We start from the raw sequence: 22031 nt of genomic DNA on the forward strand, positions 1-22031 counted from the left end.
TAACCTACACAATTTAGATGCTACAGGAGTTAAAGCAGAACCTAATTTGGCCAGGGCTCTGGAGCTTTTGCCATAATGTGCATGTGTTTTAACACAACATAGGGGACCCACATCCTAGACTGCTCGGAACTGTGGTCTTCTTATTGATTAGAATATTTTTTATGCTGTGTACAAGAATAGGATTTGTTATATTTGTGATAACCTTTTAGTCCTGTTGATTTTATTTTGACCATTGCAACAGTGTCTGAATGCCTAATCCCTAGCCAGGTCTCTGCTGTTTGAATGATGGATATATGGTATAATAAAAGGCCCATAGAGCGTATAATGAGCACCATTCCTCCTGATAATTTTTAGATGCAATTTTACATGAACTACTGGTGTTTAAATCTCACTCCATGAGTTTCTGGTATGCAAGAGAAATAGACCTATATTATTGTGACAAGCATTATTGTCCTGTTTCTATCTTATAGTACAATGATTTGGAAATCCACCTACATGTTAGTTACCTTACTGCAGATAACATAAATTCATGGCATCTGAAAAAGGAATCTATGTATTCTGAATGATTTTCTAATCTTAGCATGGTCGCTTATATCCTGGATTTGGAAAGTCTAGGCTGGTCTGACCATACTTGAATTTCTCCAAATTATTGGTATTTTTTTCTTGTAATGTGACAAGGAGTTACACAGCTCTTCCAGTTGTGCTATTTTTGTTGTTAACATTAGAAAAAAAGGGTTGTAAATGGGCTTCTGCCCTAAGATTGACTTGTGGAAGATCCGGTCCTGGTCCTGATTCCTGTAGGCACTATCCAGTCTTGATCTAGACCTAAAGTGTTCCAAACTAAAGAACTAAATTCTAAAAAAACATTGTATAGCAGCTCACCCAACACTCATTCCAGTGAGTCCTTCAAACTTTTTTTTTTTAATAAATTTTATTTTACCTGATGATTTTGCCAGTATCTACATGTCTGTGACTAGAATGACAATGCGCCTCAGCAGCTTCCTAAGTTGTGGGAACATTGTGTGCGTCTGAAAATGTTTGAGGGAATTGTGTTGGTCAGGCATGGTGGATTTCTAAAGCCAAAAAGTTTGGATTAAGGAAATTAGGTCTATACATACACCACAAAAGTGTTGTGAAGAAATATTTAGGAAAAAAGCTCTCCTAAGCCAGGATATCATTGTCTAGGGTTTCTACCTAAAGGTATGAACTTATTTGGTATCTAGTTGCTCAGCAATCGCGGATATTTGAATTATGGGATAAAATATTTCAAATGTTTCTAGTTTATTCTAAAATATTTAGAAAACACATTGCACATGCCCCAAAAAACTGTTTAGTTTTAGAACACATTTCAGAAACATAACAAATAGCTAAAAACAGAGACATTGTGGATCTAATTTTGTGGCCCATGGGGCACTGGGGCAAATCCTGTAAAGACGTGCAAACAAAATTTAAATTGTTACATTTTTTTCACATAGCCCATTTTAAAATATGGGCCTTTACAGCCACTTTTTCTTATGTTAGTACTGATGCTTTAAGTTTTTCTACATTAAAAACTGTTAAATACAGTATAAAATAATCTGGAAAATCTATCATAACATGAAGGATCCTGGGCAGCAAGCATCTGATAAGGAGCTATTTTTCACCTTCTAATAACACCTCCTTCATATCTTAATAAATGCATGTTTGTTGACTTGTGTAAGCATTGCAGCAAATAGATGGGATCCATTGCAGGGAGAGAGTACAGGAAGCATATGCTCTGTGAATAATGACTTTCTACTGCATAAGAAGGACGCAATTCATAATAATCCCTTGCTTTTCTCATTTTGCAGTGTACAAGGGCGATTAATCAATTTGCCGGTGTTCTGTCACCCGCAACAAATTTGCTAGAGCCGAGACAAATTTATTGCTTCATGATAAAAGAACTTGTTTAGAGGGAAAATAAATGAAATGGATTGCTGTGGTATTTGAATGGGATGCTCACATGTAGGGGCCAGGCGGAGGTGCCTATCCCCTATTATTACCCTTGTGCTTTGAGAATAGTTCAAGGAGAGACTGCAATTCCTTGTCTTATTATTATGTTGGTGTGTTTAAATCGTGAAATAAAAAAATTATTTTACCCAATGTTTTTTTGTAAATGATGACTGATTTATTGTGTCATACCATCAAATAATGCCATGCATGATGTCACTGAAAGGCAAGTTTAAAAGTAAAAAAACGTATTTAACATGGCAGCAGTCTGTACTGTTTTCTCTCCAACGCTGAGCAGATCCTAAAAGTGTGTGGAGCACTTAACAGTGCTGTTAAGATTTTGTGTTGTAGAGGTGTGTTTCTTAACACATTCAACTCTTCTGTCAGGAACTGCAAGTTGCTGTACAGTTGTGTGAATCAAATGTTGAACCATATTTCAAGCAAATATAGAGTCTGGGAATATCTGGGCATTTGCGTTAACCGGTCATTAGCACTTTACTGTGCTTGAGTCCCAAGTTTCCATGTAGGAAACTATCTAAATGTAGTTTGTATGCGAGTCTTGAATTTTGTGTGAATTTCTGTGTGCTCTGGTTTCCTGACAGAAATGTATAGGTAGGTAAAGTAGCCTCTCAGTTGATACTGTCTATGGCTAACATACAAGAAACAAAATGTGTATAATTCCCAATGGGTAACATTGAAAATGGGGGAAAAAAAATTACAAAAGTTTCCAAAACTGGTTATTTTGGACTAGCTCAATATAGGCTAAGGTGACATAGAAAATGTGATTTCTGCAGTAGCCCACAATTCTCTATTAATTACTATGAGACTGAAGTGTTATTGTGCAAACACAGACTGAGTTGGCTTGTGAAACGTAGTGGAAATCCGGTCCTCAATATCTGGACATCATCTTCATGTTTTTTCTTTGTGGGTGAGGCTCATTCTGCTGACACTCTGGAAAGATGAGAAACAAATCAAACCGTTGGAGACACTATCTGAACATTGTATATTGTATTCACTCGCTTCTTCCACTCTTAAGTAACACGCAAGGGCCACAACTGATCACAATCTACCGACGTGTGTTTTTCTAATGCACGCTCCATAACCACACGGACAGAGGAATTAAGGTCAATGCTGCCTCATTTGGGAGATGCATATCAACATTTGTCCCAATTTAAAAAATTTAGTAGATTTGATCAATCAGTACTGGTTAATAAGACCTATTTTCTGTTTCCTGATTAAGTGTTCTTTCTCAGGTCTGTTATCAATTTCTGTGGCTAAGATAATTTTTTTTTTTTTTGTGTTTTTACAATTATGGATGTGTTCTTTAATGATGCTGTTGTCTATTGTACCAAGGAATAGTTTTGAACAAAATCACATTAATTGTGATAATTCAAATCTAAAAGAGCCTCCTTTTGATGATTTGTTTTGGCTCCCATGGCATTTTTGCCATACTTTGGAATTCTACAACCAAATCCAATCCAATTGCAACCTCTGAGTTTAAACAGGAGGGTATGATATGGTAATTTATATATTATATAAGTGCATAAAAGTTTAGGTCACTAAATTAAAATTAACTGCATGTCCTAAGTAAATTATGATATTGTGCTATTCCCATGCAAATTTGTACATAGGGAGACCTGTGTGTATCCTGGGCTGGCTTGCAGAGACACACCTCACTTTACACATCGTGTCTTAAACAAAATGACCTGTAGTTGTCTTATTTATTTTAAGTTCGCAATGCTGTGTTGAAATAAACAGCAGGAAATGGCTGTGGCCCACCAGTTTTTACCGAAAACATTGAAACTAAATATTGTTCTAGTTATGCAAAGGTTCTTGTAGCTCATGAAACCTTTAGTGTATGGGTGCCATGAGTGGCTACTGCACTATGACCACTGTACAATGCACCTAAAGAGCTGTTTAGCTGTGTGGATATAGTGAAATTGAAGTGGTGAACCACTGAAATTAATGCAAAGAATAGTGTAGAATATCGGCTATTTTGTACTAATATCACTGGCTCATAAATTTATTGAACTACACCCATGAGCACTTGGACATTTAAGATGTAATTTTGCCTGTGTTGCACACATGAATGCACGAATCCCAAAACTGTAGCCCAGCATATCTTTTCTCTCTTGGTAGAGAAGAGTAAAATTCTGACCTTTTAAAGAAACCTTTGGACCAAATTGACTGTATTATGTAACTGCTTGTGAAAATATAAAACAAACCATCAATTAGAGATCCTCTAGTGCAGAACTTGCATTGAATTCTACCATATTCCTGGTAAAGTACTGTTGAGGGAATCTGTTAAAGCCATATGGAGCTTAACATATGTTAGAATTGAGCCATAAAACACAAAACAAATGTAATTTTTATTACCCCACACTATGAAGCCAGTGCCATTTCTATTTCATTCTTGTACTCTTATTTCTTGGTCACTTATATATGCACTGATTTACAATGCACATCTCACCTATAAAGGCAACCTGTAGTTCAGAGGAGCAGCATTGCAGGAACTCGACCAATAGTCAGAAAAGGGATTATGGCATCAATCTTAGAGGTCAATATCTGAATCCTTGTAATTCCATGATGCTGAGGATAAAATGTGGAGTGGAAACAACCAGATTACACCTGTTAAGCAGAAATTCCAATTGCTGCTTTACAGATGGAAAATGGTTTACTTTTTAAACATTAGTAATGAATGTGTTCCTTTAATAAAGGAATTAAAATAATAGCAATATTAAGGAGCAATGCTATTCCCTTATTTATTAATTCCACATATGTTTTTCTTTAAATGCATTGGATTTTTTTAGCTTGGGATTTGTTTTTTTTAAACATATTGAATACAAGCTAGGTGATTTCCACACTTGTCTGTCTCATGCAGAGAAAGAATAAATCAACTGTGTTATTTTTACAGCTGATCAATAATTTGACAAATGCGGATGTATATGCATGTTTACTTAAACACTGACGCATCCCACACGGATTTGGGCAGAGCTAACTGCTTGTCAAATGGACTTGCATTAACCTTCTAGCCACCTAATGTATAACAGACTTTGTGGCCAATCAATGACTGACCGCTTGGCATTTATTGTAAACAGAGCACATTAGATTGCATTCTGAAGATATTGTATGGATAAGCTAAAAGTTCTGGCACCCACCATTGTGAAAGTGGAGAAGGAGAAAGAAATTTCCAGGATGAAGCCAAATAGAAAGAGCATTTTAGGAGGATGTTATCCATTCATTACTGTCAGTTTAACCACTGAAAAACTCAATAGGAATAATGATTAGTATTATGTTATCCTAGTTGAATCTACTTTGTACATACATGTCTACAATGGGGGCTGAATGCAAGCATCTACCTAATTTATATGGCTTGTTGTCTGTTAGCGTGTGTGTGGGGGAAGTTGTATAATTTTTGGAAATCAAAAAGAAAAGCTTCACTTTGTTTGTCTATCTTGCCATTGCAGTACTGCTGTTGCTTGCTTAGGCTGGTTGTTTACTTCTTAAGGCTGACCTCCCATTAAGCTAAATACTTGTATTTTCAACTTGTTTGTCAGCTGAAGGTAGCTTTCATCAGAAAACTAATTAACTATATTCATATATATATGAGGGTATATTGAGATTTTTTGATTAGACATTAGATTTCATAAAACTATTGAATCTAGCTCTAATCTAATAAAATTTGGACATTCTTGATTAATATTTGATTGATCAGGTATCAATTGTCAATGTGAATGACAGGAATCATTCATAGTGGCTGGTGTTTGTTGAGGAGCCATTTTGTTTGCACAATGGCTACCTTGGTGAATGGGTGCAGGACCAGGTAAATGTAATAAGGATCATATAGATATGTATATTATATTTGTGCTGTACCCAAAGATATTACCTCCTGATAAAAATAGTACATTTTCTGTGTGAGAGTGCCTAAGCACTGTGCATACAGAGCTCAAATTTGTATATCTGCAATGTGTGATTGAGGTACTGTTGTCTTTGACAGCTAAGTTGGGAGGTTTGCAGTGATAATTGGTGATGTTATTTCTCTGCAATCTGTATCACTGTTTCTTTTTGCAGCCTCGTATGTCAGGGATCACAGCCCTTTCTCTACCAAGATGTCCACTTCCACAGAGAAATTCTGTGCAGAACAAGGTATGGCAAGTCAGCAATGAAGGGAGACCACAGGCAATACCAGTAAGTAGTACTTTGCCTTCTGCTTGCTAGTAAGGTCAAACCTTGCCTAGTTTAGTTCCCTAATAAACCCTTTTGAACCATTAAATGATAGCAAATGTCTGGATAAACATGAAGCTAACAGCAGATGAGGCACTCACGCTTTACCTTTTTTAAATGGCTATCTGCTTTTAGGTTAAAGTGTTTTTTGAGAATTCCCTGTAAGCCTTTGATTGTTAGTTTATAAACACAGTATTACTGTGTTGGTAAGCCTGTTAAGAGTTGCCAGGTATTGTGAATGGCTGCTTATATCCCAAGAAACATTCACATATGGGTTTAAATATAGATTTCAATTAATTATGTATTCCCTGGTGGGTCGTCTGATTTTGGTTGGATACTTCCAATAATGGAATGTAGGAGAATGGTCATCCAGCTTTGCAGTGCTCTAGAATGTTGCCTCGCTACTTTATGAAATGACGCCAAGTAGCAGCTCTCAATGATTCCAAGGGATTAAAATGATGATAAAAGTAATAGTCCATTACATTACCTACTTCAGCAGGATTGTAATGAACGCCATAATTTGCCGACTGGGCTTCTAACAACTCCCATCTATTTAAAATGAATTTGTGGGGTTACTTTCATTAACTGTGTTCAAAGACAGCATCCTTACATGTTTCTTTAAATGACTTTGCAAACTGATTTAAAAGTAAAATATGTCTCTAATATTGAAAGGCATGGAAAGGAGAAGCAGAATTTACTTGTGCACTTGTACCAGGATTAGGGACTGTGTATAAGGGGTGTGCATTCCCGGGAAAAAAAATCTCTTGTACTCCCAGAAGTCCAGTGATTGTAAAATATTGTGTGACATGACATTATTGAGTTTCAGTAAAGTGGAATTCTCTTCTTCCTACTGTTATACTGAAATTTTACCCAACATTTAGTTTACCACAGTACATCTGAATAGTCATAATATGTTACATTTTAAAAACCAATGGCAATGCATATCAATAGCTAAAATAAAACCTACTGCAGAAAGTAAAAGACCAACCCAATTTAGGTTATGTTCACGTCAGATGAATATCGGCTGGGACAAAGGGTTATGTCCATCTCAGGTGAGACTCTGACATGCATATAGCAGTTGTCTAATGTCCTTCAAGGATCTGTTATTTTTGCTTCTGCAGAGCTTCCCCCTATTCACTAAGCTAAAGGAGATATGCATTGCAAAGAGATTGATAATGTTGTTATGTTAATAGAATATATTCTTTTAGTGAATTAGCCCCATAATATTTTAAAGTAAACTTTAGGATAAATAAGTAGCTTGCCACTGATGACCTAGGAGACATTTTACATGATACGGTTAGCCCACAGGTTTACTTTGCCTTTGCAAATACCAGTAGCTACAGTCATGCCTTGTGTGACTTAATGTGAACATTTTTAACAATGGATGACAAAGTTGGTAATTCAGCTGTGCATTATATACATTTCTCTCTATTACACTATTTGAGCAATCCTTTGTATTATGTATTATTTAATGTACAGCACTACAGAAAACAATGGCACTATGTAAATCAATATTAACAATAATAACAAATAAGAAAATGATCTTTGTAATTGTTTGTTTTTTTTTTTAACTATATATAAATAGCTATAGGTGTGCTAGTAAAGCTGGTGTTTGAAAAAAGTAGCATACAACATAATATATTTGAGGTAAAACTTGGCTAGAACATATAAAAAAGAAACAACTGAATGTAAATAACACTAGATCAATATTCAGACCTCTGTAATGACCTGAGTACAGCAATCAAGGCCTGAATTCAGCATGATGATATCACTGTACATGTTCTATTACAGCTTCACAGGGGACTTGCTTATTGTATCAGACTATGATAATTAAAAGCATGAGCAGACCCAATCCATCATCAGTTTATTTCTTAATTCAATTTTGCAGAAACACAATAAAAGCAAGACCAACTTTGCAGTACCAAAAATATGTGAGAAGCAAGAAGGAACATTTTAAATGTAATATTTGTTATTGAATGGTTAACATAAATTTGCAGCACTCATCTGTTACATTATAAATACTAGTTACAATTGTATAGTCTGTACATTTTTTTTCTGGGTACAATTTTCTGGATACAAAATTCATAAAAGTACCAGCACATATGATATGCTACTTTTGTCTTAAATCAGTAATTTGTATTTTTGTCGGAGATCCACAGGTAGGGAGGTCATAGTCTGTTTAAACCTGCCACTAATTACCAATGTGATATTGGAATGGAAGAGCCTGAATCCAATTTGTCTCACTGCGGAGCACTAGCTGGGAAATGTTTAGGATGATTCAAACCCACACACTTTTTGCAGTCATCAGCTTCGTTTTCCCATTAGATAATTTTGTTCCTTGAGTCCATTTATCAAATAATTGATAAATAAATAGGTTCAACTTACTAGAATGATTTTTGCATCAGATATAATTGCAAAGTAAACTATTAGCATTTTATCCTTTTGCACTGTTACAGGATAAACAGTTTCCTAAAAATCTCTAAAACCAACAGAGTCCTAATGTTGCTACAAAAGTGACACCTTGTAATGCAGTACTTTGCCTAATCCCATCAAACTCTGTATACATTGAGCTGTTCCAAAATGAATCCTGACTCTTGGTGGTTTATACTGCTTGCTGAAGAAAGGTAGAGAGCCTTCAAGTAGAAGTTGTGGCTCAGTCAATAGAAAAGTAATGTGGGTGCAATAGTAGAGAAAATATCTGGTATCCACTGGGGAGCAAGTTAGAATAATGGTGTAAGTGACCTGAAGATCCAGAATGAGAAATTTTACTGAGCATGACCATGTGTATTCTTGTAAGTGGAACAAAAGGGAAAACTTTCTTCTATGGTACTAAAGGAAGGGGGGGGGGCTTGAAAATGTATCATGCAACTTTTTGAGGAGTTTTCTTGGTAATTTCCTGCAGTCAAGGGATTTGCTATAAGTTGCTTACCTTTTTACCCTTTCTGTAGAACATTCAAACATTCAAATGGTGAGTAGTAAAGAGTGATACTGAAAAAAGTATGTGCTCAGCACCCCCACTACCTGCGTCTGCGTTTAGCACCTCTGCTACCTGCGTCTGCGGTCAGCACTTACGCCACCTGCGTCTGTGCTCAGCACTTCCGCCACCTGCGTCTGCGCTCAGCACCTCCACTACCTGTGTCTGCGCTCAGCACCTCCACTACCTGCGTCTGTGGTTAGCACCTCCGCTACCTGCGTCTGCGGTTAGCACCTCCGCTACCTGCGTCTGCGGTTAGCACCTCCGCTACGTTCGTCTACGGTCAGCACCTCTGCTACCTGCATCTGTGGTCAGCACCTCCGCTACCTGCATCTGCGCTCAGCATTTACGCTACCTACATCTGCTCCCAGCACCTCCGCTACCTGTGTCTGTGCATCTCCCCACTGGAAGATTTACCCTTACTTTATAGTCTGGAGACAACTGTAACCTTTTAAAATTCCTCTCCATTTTGTTCCTTGGTGACTATTGTTACCAGTACTTCCCCAATAGGGACACCAGACCACAATAAAAACACAGGTTATCAAAATAGTTTTGATAATAATCAGAAACCACAGCAAACTTTTCTAAATCAGTTTTTCGAGCAGATTTCAGATCTGTTTTCAGTTTTTCCCTCTAATAAACAATGTCAATCAGGTACCATTGTTTCTTCAGAAGTGCTTGGAGTATGATTTTCTTCTCTTTATCTGGATTGTCGCGGTACAGCATCCAGCAGTAGTCAGCCATCATACTTTCCAGAAACCTTGGTAAGGTGCTTCATTACCTGAATGTCCTGGTGAAAACGTTCTCCTTGTTCGTCACTCACCATACCAAGATTTTCCGTGAAGGATTCTAGACGTGAGTACAAGAAATGTATTTTTAATGACATGTGACAACCCAGTTTCTGGTATGAATCAAGCAGATTCTGAACTCCTTCCTTGTATGTAGACTTATGGTTGCCCAGGAAATATCCACACAGCCACTTGAATGAATCCCAAGCTTCTAGCTCAGCTGCTGAGACAGATTGTTTGAAAAAATCATCCTGGAACAGACTTGATCTGACAGACTGAAACTTCTCAACAAGGTACTGGAAATTCATGGAGTTTGATTTACCCATGGCCTTTACAAGGTTCTTCAGCAAGCCTAACTTGATATGAAGTGGTGGCAGAAATAGTTTATGTGGATAAACCAGAGGCAGAAACTAGCCAATCACACTTGACATAATGGTCTCCCGTATGTCGGCTGTCCCATAGGTATGGAAACAGCAGTATTTGTGAATCCTCCTTGCATTCCCATCACAAGCCAATGACCTTTAGATCCCCACAGATGTTCCACTGGTGTGTTTTATACTGGATTGCTTTAAGTAGTAACTTCATGTTGTCATAGGAATCCTTTAGGTTAACGGAATGGGCAAACTTGATTTGGAATTACCATTATGCAGTAAGACTGCTTTCAAGCTTCTTTTAGAGGAATCTGTGAAGATACGCCATTCAGATAGAACATGCTCTTGTGACAAACTGTTAAGGAGTGCATTTATATCATGACATTAGCACATTGAGCCATCACTAGTGAAGAATGTTGTCAAGTTATAATTTTGTTTTCTGTAGTGCGTTACAGTTACTCCCTTTGCAAGCAAGTGCTTCTGTTTAAGCCTTGAAGCAAGAAGTTCTTGCTTTGTCTTTGGAGAGATTTAGATCACGATCGAGATCATTCAGCTCTGCTTGTGTAAAGGTCCCTGGTTCTGAATCTTCATCGGCCAAGTAGTCAGGATCAGATGATTTGGGGTGGTAACTTGCTGCAACTCCAGCGCACTCCTCATCACCTTCTACAGAAGCCCATCATGTGGCGGTACCGGAACTGGCAATGAATCATCATGAGGAACAGGCCTACTTGCAGAATCGATGCTGGGATATACAATTTTGTGCTTAGTTTTACCTGAGAATCCACTTTTGTTGACGCGTCAAAAATTGCAGTTGATTAGATGGTCTCTCGGTTCTATTCACACCATTGGGATTGCAAATGGCATTGCTGCTTTACGCTGATTCAGCCAGTCCGTTGGAACAACTGGTACAGATGAGTATCTGTAGATGAGTATCCTGGTCACCAAGTGGACAGCCGAAATATAATTTGTATATCTTTTTAAGTTCTGTGGTAATTTGGTGACGTTGTGCTTTCGTTGTGAATGAATCACAAAAATACTACAAAGCCCCCATAAAATTATATCAGATGAAAATGACATGTTGACTTGGGGCTAACCCATTACTGCTCTAAGCAAAAAGAAAAAAAATATCTAGGTTTACACTTTTTATATTGCTATAAGCTATAAGCAAAATTCACTGATTAAGCGTTTACATCATTGTGTGTAACAATCCAGCAGCAGTTTTTCAGCCCACCTAAATATTGCAGGGTAAGGAGTCTGTTAAGTGAAATAAAAGTTGTTGGTTTTGTGCAAGCTTTTGTTAAAATGCACGTTCTTGTCTCCCCCACAAATTAGTTCCTTTGTTTTCTTGTGAGATGTTTTGAGTGGCAGGCATCAACTGCAATGCTGAATAAAAGTGGAGCAATGGTCTTTGAAACTGTCTCTTTGGCTACAGTCTGCTGATGCAGCTTTGGACTCGGTTAAAGATTAACAGATTGCCTTCTGTTGGAGATCACTTTTCCTCCTAAAAACAATCAGGCTATGTTCAGATGGACCATTCAGAAAGAAGAATGTTTGTAAAAAAACATAAGGTGTTTCATTTTATTTGGTCATCATTTGGTTGTGTTTTCTTTTCTTTTAGTATTCCTATTGCTCAGTTTTGGAATGTCAAATAAATGACAAATTGATGCTTTTCCAATGATTTTAGTACATTTTTTTAACTTAAATTACAGCACTAACACTCACAAATCCACTGAAAAAAGCCACAGCCACCATTTTTAACGGACTGGCAATCGGATGTCACATGCAAAACTTGACTATCTAAACATCTCCATTCAATCCTATTTTAAATAGGGACATCGACTCATAATCGGCGTTCCTTTGCCTTTGGAAACATGGCATTTGGGACTTCCATAGGTGTCCTTCTGAACAGAGCCTAATGAATATGTGTTTTTCTTCTAACTGCCAAATTTGTTTGAGAAATTTAGAACTTCACCCTGGGCTATGTATATTGCTCACATGACAGTACTCAAGCTTGACATTTAGCTGCTCAGGCATCAAACACAGAGGTGAAAGTTGTTGACATGAAAATTAAAAATGAATTTGCAGTGTATCAAATTATTATTAAGAATTTGTAAAGCTACTACATATTACACAATACTTTGCGGTTAGAGTTCACGGTTATGTTACAAATGTGGGGCAAATTAATTCTTCAAGTCTCTATAGCAGCCTTTTTTTTTTCGACCACTTTAACATGGTGGAAACCTTTAAATAGTTTTTAGGTCTTTAGGGAACCCGTTCTATAATTACTTTATGCACAGCTCTCAATACATAGCTTGGTAGTCAGTTGGAAAAATGCCTTTTACATTGCTGGCCAATTGGAAGAATCTCCTCCTTTCAGAGAGCCTAAAATATCATTGGTCCCAGGTAAGTTGACCTGGGAGGCAGAACTCAATGATTGTTCAAAGACCCCTAACAACCTCTCGAGGAACCATAGGGTTCCAGACAACCTTGGATTAGGAACATTGCTCCATGGGCTACTACTGTTATAGCAATAATTGCTGTGTTCATAAAGATGTATGTTTGAAAGTCTTTAAAATGATTTTTAAGAAATTTTACTGACTTCCCACTGGAAATTGAAATATCCAGATGTTGGGCCAAGATGCAGTGACTGTTGCCTAATTGGACAAATCTCAGGGTGTATTTGAATGGTAAAAATAGCCAACTAATGCAATGAGTTTTCCAGGTAACATTTAACAAAGAATCAAATTTAGAATATCTGCACCCTCATAACTAGCCTTCTAATCGACAATCTGTGTAAAGATTGCTGTGAAAGAGTTAAAATGTTAGATTCACTCCAGTGTGGTGTGTTAAAACGTGTGTGCCATGAATTAAATTTATAAATGGGCATTCAAGAAATTCTAATACACATGAAAACACAGCTGTCCATTTTGTTGTGACATACTGTATAGCAAAATATATGTACACAAGCCAGTGGAATTTTTTTCAAGTGATCTTGTAGGAAAGTAAAATTAAGCAGACTACACAACAGCATTATTATTATTATTGAGGCATTATGTGAACCGTCCCTCTAGACGCTACTTCTTACAATGATATAAGGCAATACCCAGTGACTTAACTTTTTTCCTGTGTACTGTCACATGAGGTATTTCTAGTTAAGATGATCATTAAGGATAACATAATTACTTGTCAAGCCACATTGGGAAGGCTCTGGGTGGCTTAAGCTTAGTGTTGACTGACTCAGCGTCTAGTTTAACTTTACTTACCGTAGAGTTCTCTTTTAATTGCGTCCTACTCTCTGTGCAAATCCATGCAAAGTTTTGCACTGATGCTAGCAATGAAGAGGTTAAGCTTCCTAGTTTACTTCTGACCAAACTGCAAAGCCTTCGAACGGGGGGAAATGGCTGCAGTGCACAAGTGAAAATGAGCTGTACGCAGCCTCTTGTTGTGCCATGATTGATACTGCAGGGTGTAGGTGTAATGAAACCTCCGCTGTCTCCTCATCTACCTGTGATTTATTGACTACAAATTTAAGATGAGAAAAGGCCCCATACCAGGTCTTGTAACATCCCCCTCAAAGGAAGAGTGGTCATCCATCACTCGGGCCTGCACAGAGCACGCTGTGAAGACACTCACAGGATCAGCCAATAGTCTCCTTTGTTGCCATTCCTAACAAGTGTTTGATCAGCAAAAGTCTATTTTGGTTGGTGGACCTTTCAAGACCAATTGGCATTGGGTCACTGATTTCACTGCTGTATTATCTTCTTTACAAGACTCGCCAGTTGGGTGAGAGGCAGAGATTAATGATGCCACCACGAGCTGCAATCTTCAGCTTCTGCAATACCAGATTAAGATTTTTTTTTTCTCTGCTTCTCTGTCTTTTGGCTAGGTGGGGGACTGGCAGGCAAAATAGGATTAGGGCAGTTATTAGTAATAATTTCATGTCTTATTTTAGTAAAATTTTGAACTAAAATAGACAACTGAAATCAAAAGTGCTGTATGTTTCATAAAAAAAGAATGGAAGGCAAGTCCCATAATTTACTGGTAATACTTAAAATGTATGAGTCCGCAGTAAGAAATATGGCATGAATAACTTGGTGATGTTTTATGTTGAAGAAACTGAAAAGCCATGCAGCTCTTTACAAAAGGAACCTCCTCTTCAGCCAACAAATCTCCTATTTATAAATTTGCTCTTAACAGTGGCAGAAGTGATTGGCAACCTTAAGTGCAGAGAACGCTTCAGTCACAGTCAAAACACAAATGCAAATTACATGCAATCAATCCTTATCTTCCTTTAGAGAGGATATGTAGTCATTTAATAAACTTGTGTTAAAGTAAAATGTAAAAAAGTTTGTAAACCCCAGTTTTTTTAGTTTTGAATACTAGTGTCCTGCTGGGGCTCCGGAGTTCTATATACTATCTTTTCCTAAGATGAAACAGGCATCGAGAGGAGATCTTCACAAGTAGAGGAAATTTCCTTTATAGAAAGTTTTCCCTGGAGTGTCCTTAGGTGTTTTAATGAGAGATTGTGAGTGGGCCAAAAAATGGGCCTGATGAAATCCTCTCGGTAAACATCCCTCTACTAGTGCGCCCTGTTATAATGTCCTCAATGCTCCCCGTAGCATTAATCCAAGTATAGCTCTATCAGAGTTTTCCCATGTAGTGCCCTTAGTTAACGTGTGCCCCTGTTATTGTGCCCTTGTGTATAGTAGCTCACCCCTCGAGAGATGGCAGCAGAGTGAATTTGTCTCCCCCTACTTCATCATATAATAACAGTAGCAGGAGCTGGGAGCTGAGGGGACATGTCAAGGGGATTCACAAGTTTAAAGACAAAGTGCAAGCAGGAAGTAGAAAGGTAAAACTACCTAATGGCATACTCTTCTGCCATCTCTAATGAGAAGTTAGGCATTAGGAGCCCCTTGGTTCCATCATGCGCCTATGTCTGCTCTGAAGCAAAGGTAGATGATTGGTGGCAACCAGAAAAAAATTCAGGGCGAGTAAATAAAACAGCCTGATAACGCCACAGGAATATTGTAGGTTGTACTAAAAGGAATCACAAGGCCCTCCATTATACCAATGTGAACATGGCAGAGACTACCAAAAGGGAGTCTGTAAAATTTTGAAACCTACTGACCTCACATCCTTCCCACATTACTGCCCTCCACTGCAGAGAAATGTTCCCCCAAAATCCACCGACATGTTGATCTCCCAGCAGTTGTCACTGTTTCACTGTTTCAGATCCTTACAGCTCACAATGTGATTCTAATCATAAGTCACAATGTGGGGTGGCAAAAACACCAGTTAGGGGCAAGCCTAGGCTGTAACAGCGAATTGATAGATTTCACTTCCTGGAAATGGTACTGAAGAGGGTGGTTTGTAACTGATTTTGTTCAGAGATTCATTTTAATTGTGTCAATATTATTTTAAAAAAAACAACTCGGGATGAAAATTAATTTCAATAGTATTATCTCCTCCTGAGAACCCAATCAGAAAAAGTCTTTTTAGCAGGTCCCTTTATTCATAAAGTAGATATGTATTTGGTTTCTGTGTGTCCCTATACTGTAGTGTATTATGCACTTTTTTATTGAAAGAATGGTCTATGGACTTTGATGTTAATTATTCAGACAACATATTTGTATGCAGTATTCACAGTTATAATTGTTCTCTGCAACCTGCCATTATTACACTCTGCTACTTCACACAGGTTTTATTTGTTTGCACACCAGTGTTCTTAAGACCTGCAGCTGCTCTTATTCAGCCACAGCCCAGGCTTTCTGCTGTCTGTGTTAACATAGATATTTGGGTACTCGACATACAAATTATACAAGCCTCATCATTTGTCACCACAAGCTTTACCCAAATTAAACAATCAAACCTAAGACCATTAGCTCATAAATGGCTTGATTTCTTCTCAGGTGACCAGCGGGTACTAATCTAATCAAAGCCAGGATGGGGAACATCTTTTTCAAGAATGAAGACGCTGAGTAAGCTCAGAGCTTGGCAATTTTATACCCCATCCCTAACCATAATGGAGTGTTCAAAGAGGAGGGGAGATGCTCTAATTAGATGCCAGGCCCTGTCATAAACATGCTTTTCTGCAATTTGCAAGGAGAGCAGCTCCTGTGTTGTCAGAACCCAACAACATGTCCCCAAGGAGAAGCTATTTAACTCAGATCAGAAACCACTCTGCTTTTCAAAGTTTTCCTGGTGGCTGTACATTTTTGACATTAAATGTGTTAATGCTGCAGGTTATGAACAAATGGAAAGAAGGGGGAAGGAGGGGGGATAAGGGGCACTGTGGGTAAGGGCAGCTTTAGTCTGCTTATTTTCTGCTCTCCTGGGTCTTAGTTTGTTAAATTAAAAAGTAGAAAGGTGTAGTTACAATGATGAATGAAGCTTATGCAGAGGTTGAGAATAAGATTTCATGGCTTTTTTGCTTATGCATATGGACTTCCTTTAAATGTTTGTTACATTAAAAATTGAAACAGATTTTGGTAAATGTTAGATACCTAAAATACATAATATGTATATATCTAATATTTCTAAGGAAATATTTTGGTGAAGTCTTTGCTCTTGTATTTCGGGGGCTTAGTTTTTAAATTTCTTTGATTTTTAAAAATTTACTTTGTAATATGGCAGGAGCAACACAATTTACAAGAGCTGATGCAACCTAGTAGCTTCCACATATAACTAAAAGTAATTTTTGGAAAAGCTCTTTAAGCAGGATTTGTGAGTTTTTATGTTATTTTAGCAGTCATTTGACATTTCATGAAGAGGACCTACACCTAACTTACATGTACAACAGTATTTAAAATCTTTGATTCAAAACACTATTAATAATAATTCAAACCACTAACATTTTTTATTAGGTCAATTTCACATGCCTCCAGTGCACAGTTATTTGAACAAAGCTAGGTTAAGAAATACGTGGTCTCTATCAAGAATTTTTTTTTTTGATGCCCAGTCAGTCAGTGTCTCCAAACAGTTTCTGATGTCATTCCAAGAAGATTCATTGTGTAGTGGCTATGTGAGCAGCCAAAGCAAAGGATATAGATGATTATCATAAAAACTTAGTATATTTCATAACTGCAGTTTAAATATATATAAATGTGTGTTTTCAATTTTGAGTTCACATTCACTTTCACCAATTTTAGATGGGTGATAGTAACAGGCTTTCCCAGGCAGCTCCCTGCAGTTGGCACTGTGCCAGCCACTTAGCAACCCCAACCACTGTGCCAGTTCTTAATTCAACATTTTACAGTGCGCAGGAGTAGGTGGTATTGAACCACTCTCCGGTGTACCTATTCATTCCCCGTGGGCATCCATGCTTGAGATTCTACATTCAGTGTCCTAACCATGGGTGCAGTTCACGAGTGTGAGAAAGTGTTAATTGTATCACAACCTCACAGTCCAACTGACCTTATTCTGAAGTATACCTTGAATTTGATATATTGTTGAAAGAATCAAGTATACCATTTATAAGTAAAGTACACACGCAAGAACTCATCTAAGCACTAAACATATCCAAATATCAATTCAGGTGTGTCTGGAAGATGATATTATTTGAAAACATAGGTGTAAATATTGGGATCTAGTTGTGTAGATAAAAGAAACCTAAAACAAAGTTTTGACTTTAGATATAAAGCTTTACAAGTTATGATAACTTTTCATTTTGGTCTGGATTCCTTCCGTAGATAATCATGCTCTCTATTTGTCTAAAAACAATTCTCACTATAAGGTAAGAAAAATTCAAAATGTATCAGTTTTCAATGGAAGAGAGAAAAAAAATCTATAAAAGGGGAGACATGTTCTGTGGGCATGTAAGACTTCCCTTACTCACGGTTATGTCCCCCATGGGGAACAGATGGCAAATAAAGCCTGACAGGTGCTTTCTCTATTTCTTACCCTCATCCAAAAATCATTTTATTATACCTAATGAATAAGTAGGCAAATGGACAGCAGCTTTGTCACTTTTAATTTCCTAGCATATTAAAATAATATTCAAAATGTCTGAAAAGCTGCATAAGGTTTTGTAAAAAACACTAAAAATACCCCACCATTTACAAAAAGGTATGATATTATTTTGTGTTTCCTCCTGCTGTTCATTGTTCTTCTTTTGTGTTACTAGACAGAAAATTAACTGTGCGTTTTGAAAGCATTGATAATGATTATACCACATTCATCTTTAAATACCTTTTTATTCTGTGAATAACAATAACACAATAGTAGAAAAACATCCTATTTAATGACCCTTTCATACATAAAATTTATCATGATTTGTCCTTTTTTTAATGGGGTCTTTTTATACCATTGGTGTAATACAAATGAAAGCAGCAATAAAACCACTTACTGTATCACCTAAATTATCTTATTAATTTAGAGGAATCATCCACCAACTCATATCAGTTGAGTGAAAAAAGATAAAGAACATGTTTCATGTATTCCTTACTGCATATTTTAGGAGCGTATTACCCATCCTCTACTGGGCATTTCTAAGGCTTTCCAAATTGACCATCATATAAAAAGGGTACCATAAGAATACCCAAATACCCATTCCAATTTTATTTTTAAAACAAATCACTACTGTTTGGTAGTGTTACTGACAATTGGGGTGGGGGTGCAGTATGTTTGAATTATATATAAATGAGCAGACTTTATGGGGTTTATTGTTTCATCATACCAGATTTAGCTGACCTTCCCTTATCACCTACTGGAGCAATTTCCTGGGTTCCACCTGGGATAAGAGTAGACAGAGGTGCTCATCATCCACACTTTGATTTACAACCAGGGAAAACATGAAAGCAAGGAAACTGTGTCCAGGGAGCAGAGTCTTCTGATTAACTAGAGCTTTCTTTGTGTTCTGCTGATAATATTTTGCCACACAAAATCCTGTCTCCTTCCTGAAGTTTGCACTCATCCCCTCATTATTATCCAGCTTTTCTAGAGGAATCTGGAAGGCAGAGATTGTGATGATGAGGCAACCTTTCCAGGATCACAACTCCACTCAATGGGACACATGTCTAGCATTTCAGAACTCCACTTTTCATGAATAATGCATAATTCTATGTATGCATGCATGCATGCATGCATGAATGTCGGCTCCATGAGCTTTTTTCAGCATGGAATGTGATGTGTGAACCAGGTTAGTCTGTCAGTCATTCTTTTGCTATGCATTTAATTAGTCTGACATCCACTCAATGTGGTACCCATATCTGTGTTTAGATATTACATATCGTATAGTTGTATAGTCTTGATCCAAAACAATAGTTTTGGACACATTTATGTAATTTACCATCTGGGACCTTGCCTTTGGTAACCAACATTCATTAAATTCAGTATGGGCGTAACAATATAGAGACAGTACAAGGATTCTCATAAACAAAAATTCTAGAGAAACAGGTTAAATGCATACATCTGATCTGTTTTCCTCATAGTTTTGAAATACCATATTTTGCAGGTCCGGTTTTGCCCAGGGATGGACTTTAAGTCCCTTTGTGTTCAAACAAAAGCTTCAAAGGCAATCTACTACCCAGCAGTTGAAATGTGTGTTTTACATGTGTGTTTTTAATAGGCAGTTGCAACCCCATTGGACTCCAAATATTGTTAAAATATTTCCAAATGTCAAAAATGTTTTCAGTCTTTTGCAACCCCTTTTTAATGTACAGTGCTGTGTAATATGTTGGCGCTATATAAATACTGTTTATTATTATTATTATTATTATTATTAATAAAATCTGATGTGCTTCATTGTATTGGAATATTATGCACACTGAAAATGGTCACCAACTAAGGAAGTGAGGGAAAATCTGCCCATATGTATATAGACAAATAATTAAATAAATAAAGACTATGGGGTAGAATTTTTAAAAATATAATGTGCAATGGGAAGTTAAAAAGGAAAATGTGTTCTGCTTAAACATAAACAGATAAATCAAATAGAAGCACCTTCTTTAGGTGCAAGTCATTGCTTCAATGTTGCCTCAAACACCCACTTTTGAAGTGTTTCAAGCACAGGTTGTTTGAATGCACTGCCAACGCTTTCTATTGAAAATAATTCAGCATTCTCCATGGATGCTGCCACTTTGCTTACATTGGAATTAGAAACTAATAAAAGCATTTTGGTGCATCCAAATTGAATGAATTAATGCAATTCATTCAATGTATTCTAAGGCATTGTATACTTTCATCACAGTAAAGGCTAAATAGTGTAGAGAACTAGCCAAATATATGACCATTCAAATTCTCTACAATTTTATAAGTGGTAATTATTATTATTATTACACAGTATTTATATAGTGCAGACATTACGCAGCACTTTACAAAGTCCATAATTGTGTCACTAGCTGTCCCTCCTAGGGGCTCACAATCTAATGTCCCTACCTCATATGCCTTTAATACAGTCAAAGGTCAATTTTTGGGGGAAGCCAATTAGCCTAACTGCATGTTTTTGCAATTTGGGAGGAAACCCACGCAAACACGGGGAAAACCTGCAAACTCTATGCAGATAGTGTCCTGGCCAAGATTTGAACCTGGGACCCAGCTCTGTAAAGGCCACAGTGCTAACCTCTGAGCCATGTGCTGTCCTAAAGCTTTTTCTTAAAAAAATGCACACTACTTAAAGTGATCCATTTGCTCCAGTTAGCATTACCTATTAATATATTTGCCATGCTGAGTATGCCTGTTCTTGCTAACTAAAGTCAAATTAGTCAGAAAGATGGACATATCACAATTTATGAGAAATAGGAAAAGAGCACAAAATTCTTAAGCTTAATTAAGGTTAAGTTTTTTGTGTAAGTGTACTTCACCTTTAATAATTATCCACTCATTTAGTCTTCCATTTTGTACTTGTGCAGTAGCAGACACAGCTTTGTTGGTCAGGATAATGGTATGTCTAATTTGGATTACATTGATTTATTTCCCTGTCATCTTTGCTGGGGGTCTGTTCTGTAAAATGTAGACAAGTAGAAGTAATTGTACACCTTCAACACAAGCAAATGCTGTGCTCTTGAACAGAGCCCCAGCTGGCTGTCAAGTCATGGAGAACTGCTACTTTGTTCCATGTCACTTTTAAAATACATTTTAATTATCTCCTTCAGGTTTTATCAGTGTGTTAACAAGCATGATATGCAAATTCAGCCACTTTGTGGTTATAACACTATCACTCATGAGCTGTTGTTGCAGAGTATCTATCTCCAAACAGTGCAAATCTTTGATCAAAATAAGAAAAATGATTTTAAAGATAAGTCTAGGGTTTGCCTATATTATATAGGCTGCCTTATATCTCTTTTCCTCTTTTTTCTACTGCACTACACTGTTCCGTACTGACTGTATACACGGGGGAGAAGCTGTACTAACACTTTATCAATTAACAATATTTCTGGAAGTGCAGAGCTGGAGTGTTGTATCTAAGTACCATTCAATATAAGAGCAAATTACTACATTACTACAAGAAATGAAGATCAATAAATATTACCATTTCTAAAAATGGTTATAGATCAGTGATTTGAGAATATAACATACATAAAGAAGAACATGCAGGTTTTGAAATATAATTTTCAAAGTGCTAGGTCTTCCAACTGGGACTAGAAAGCCAAACAGGACAGGCACCTTACAGGGCATCTCTGTGGAGCTTGTCATCTGGCACTAAAACATAGGGCACTGCTAAGTGGCCTTGATACCATCTTTCCTCTGCAGAGAGGAAAAATACTT

The 22031-nt window shown here is 37.1% G+C and overlaps 1 long non-coding RNA gene across 1 annotated transcript in view; it reads left to right on the forward strand.

Moving 5' to 3' along the window:
- The window catches only part of LOC140327655 (uncharacterized), a 227372-nt gene that overhangs the window by 75064 nt on the left and 130277 nt on the right, over positions 1-22031 (forward strand). Inside the window, exon 4 of the long non-coding RNA XR_011920063.1 lies at positions 6040-6156. This is a non-coding gene — a long non-coding RNA (uncharacterized lncRNA). The remainder of the gene's footprint in view (positions 1-6039; positions 6157-22031) is intronic.

This window comes from Pyxicephalus adspersus, chromosome 3 (assembly GCF_032062135.1).
Source record: "Pyxicephalus adspersus chromosome 3, UCB_Pads_2.0, whole genome shotgun sequence".
In the NCBI taxonomy this organism is placed as follows: Eukaryota; Metazoa; Chordata; class Amphibia; order Anura; family Pyxicephalidae; genus Pyxicephalus; species Pyxicephalus adspersus.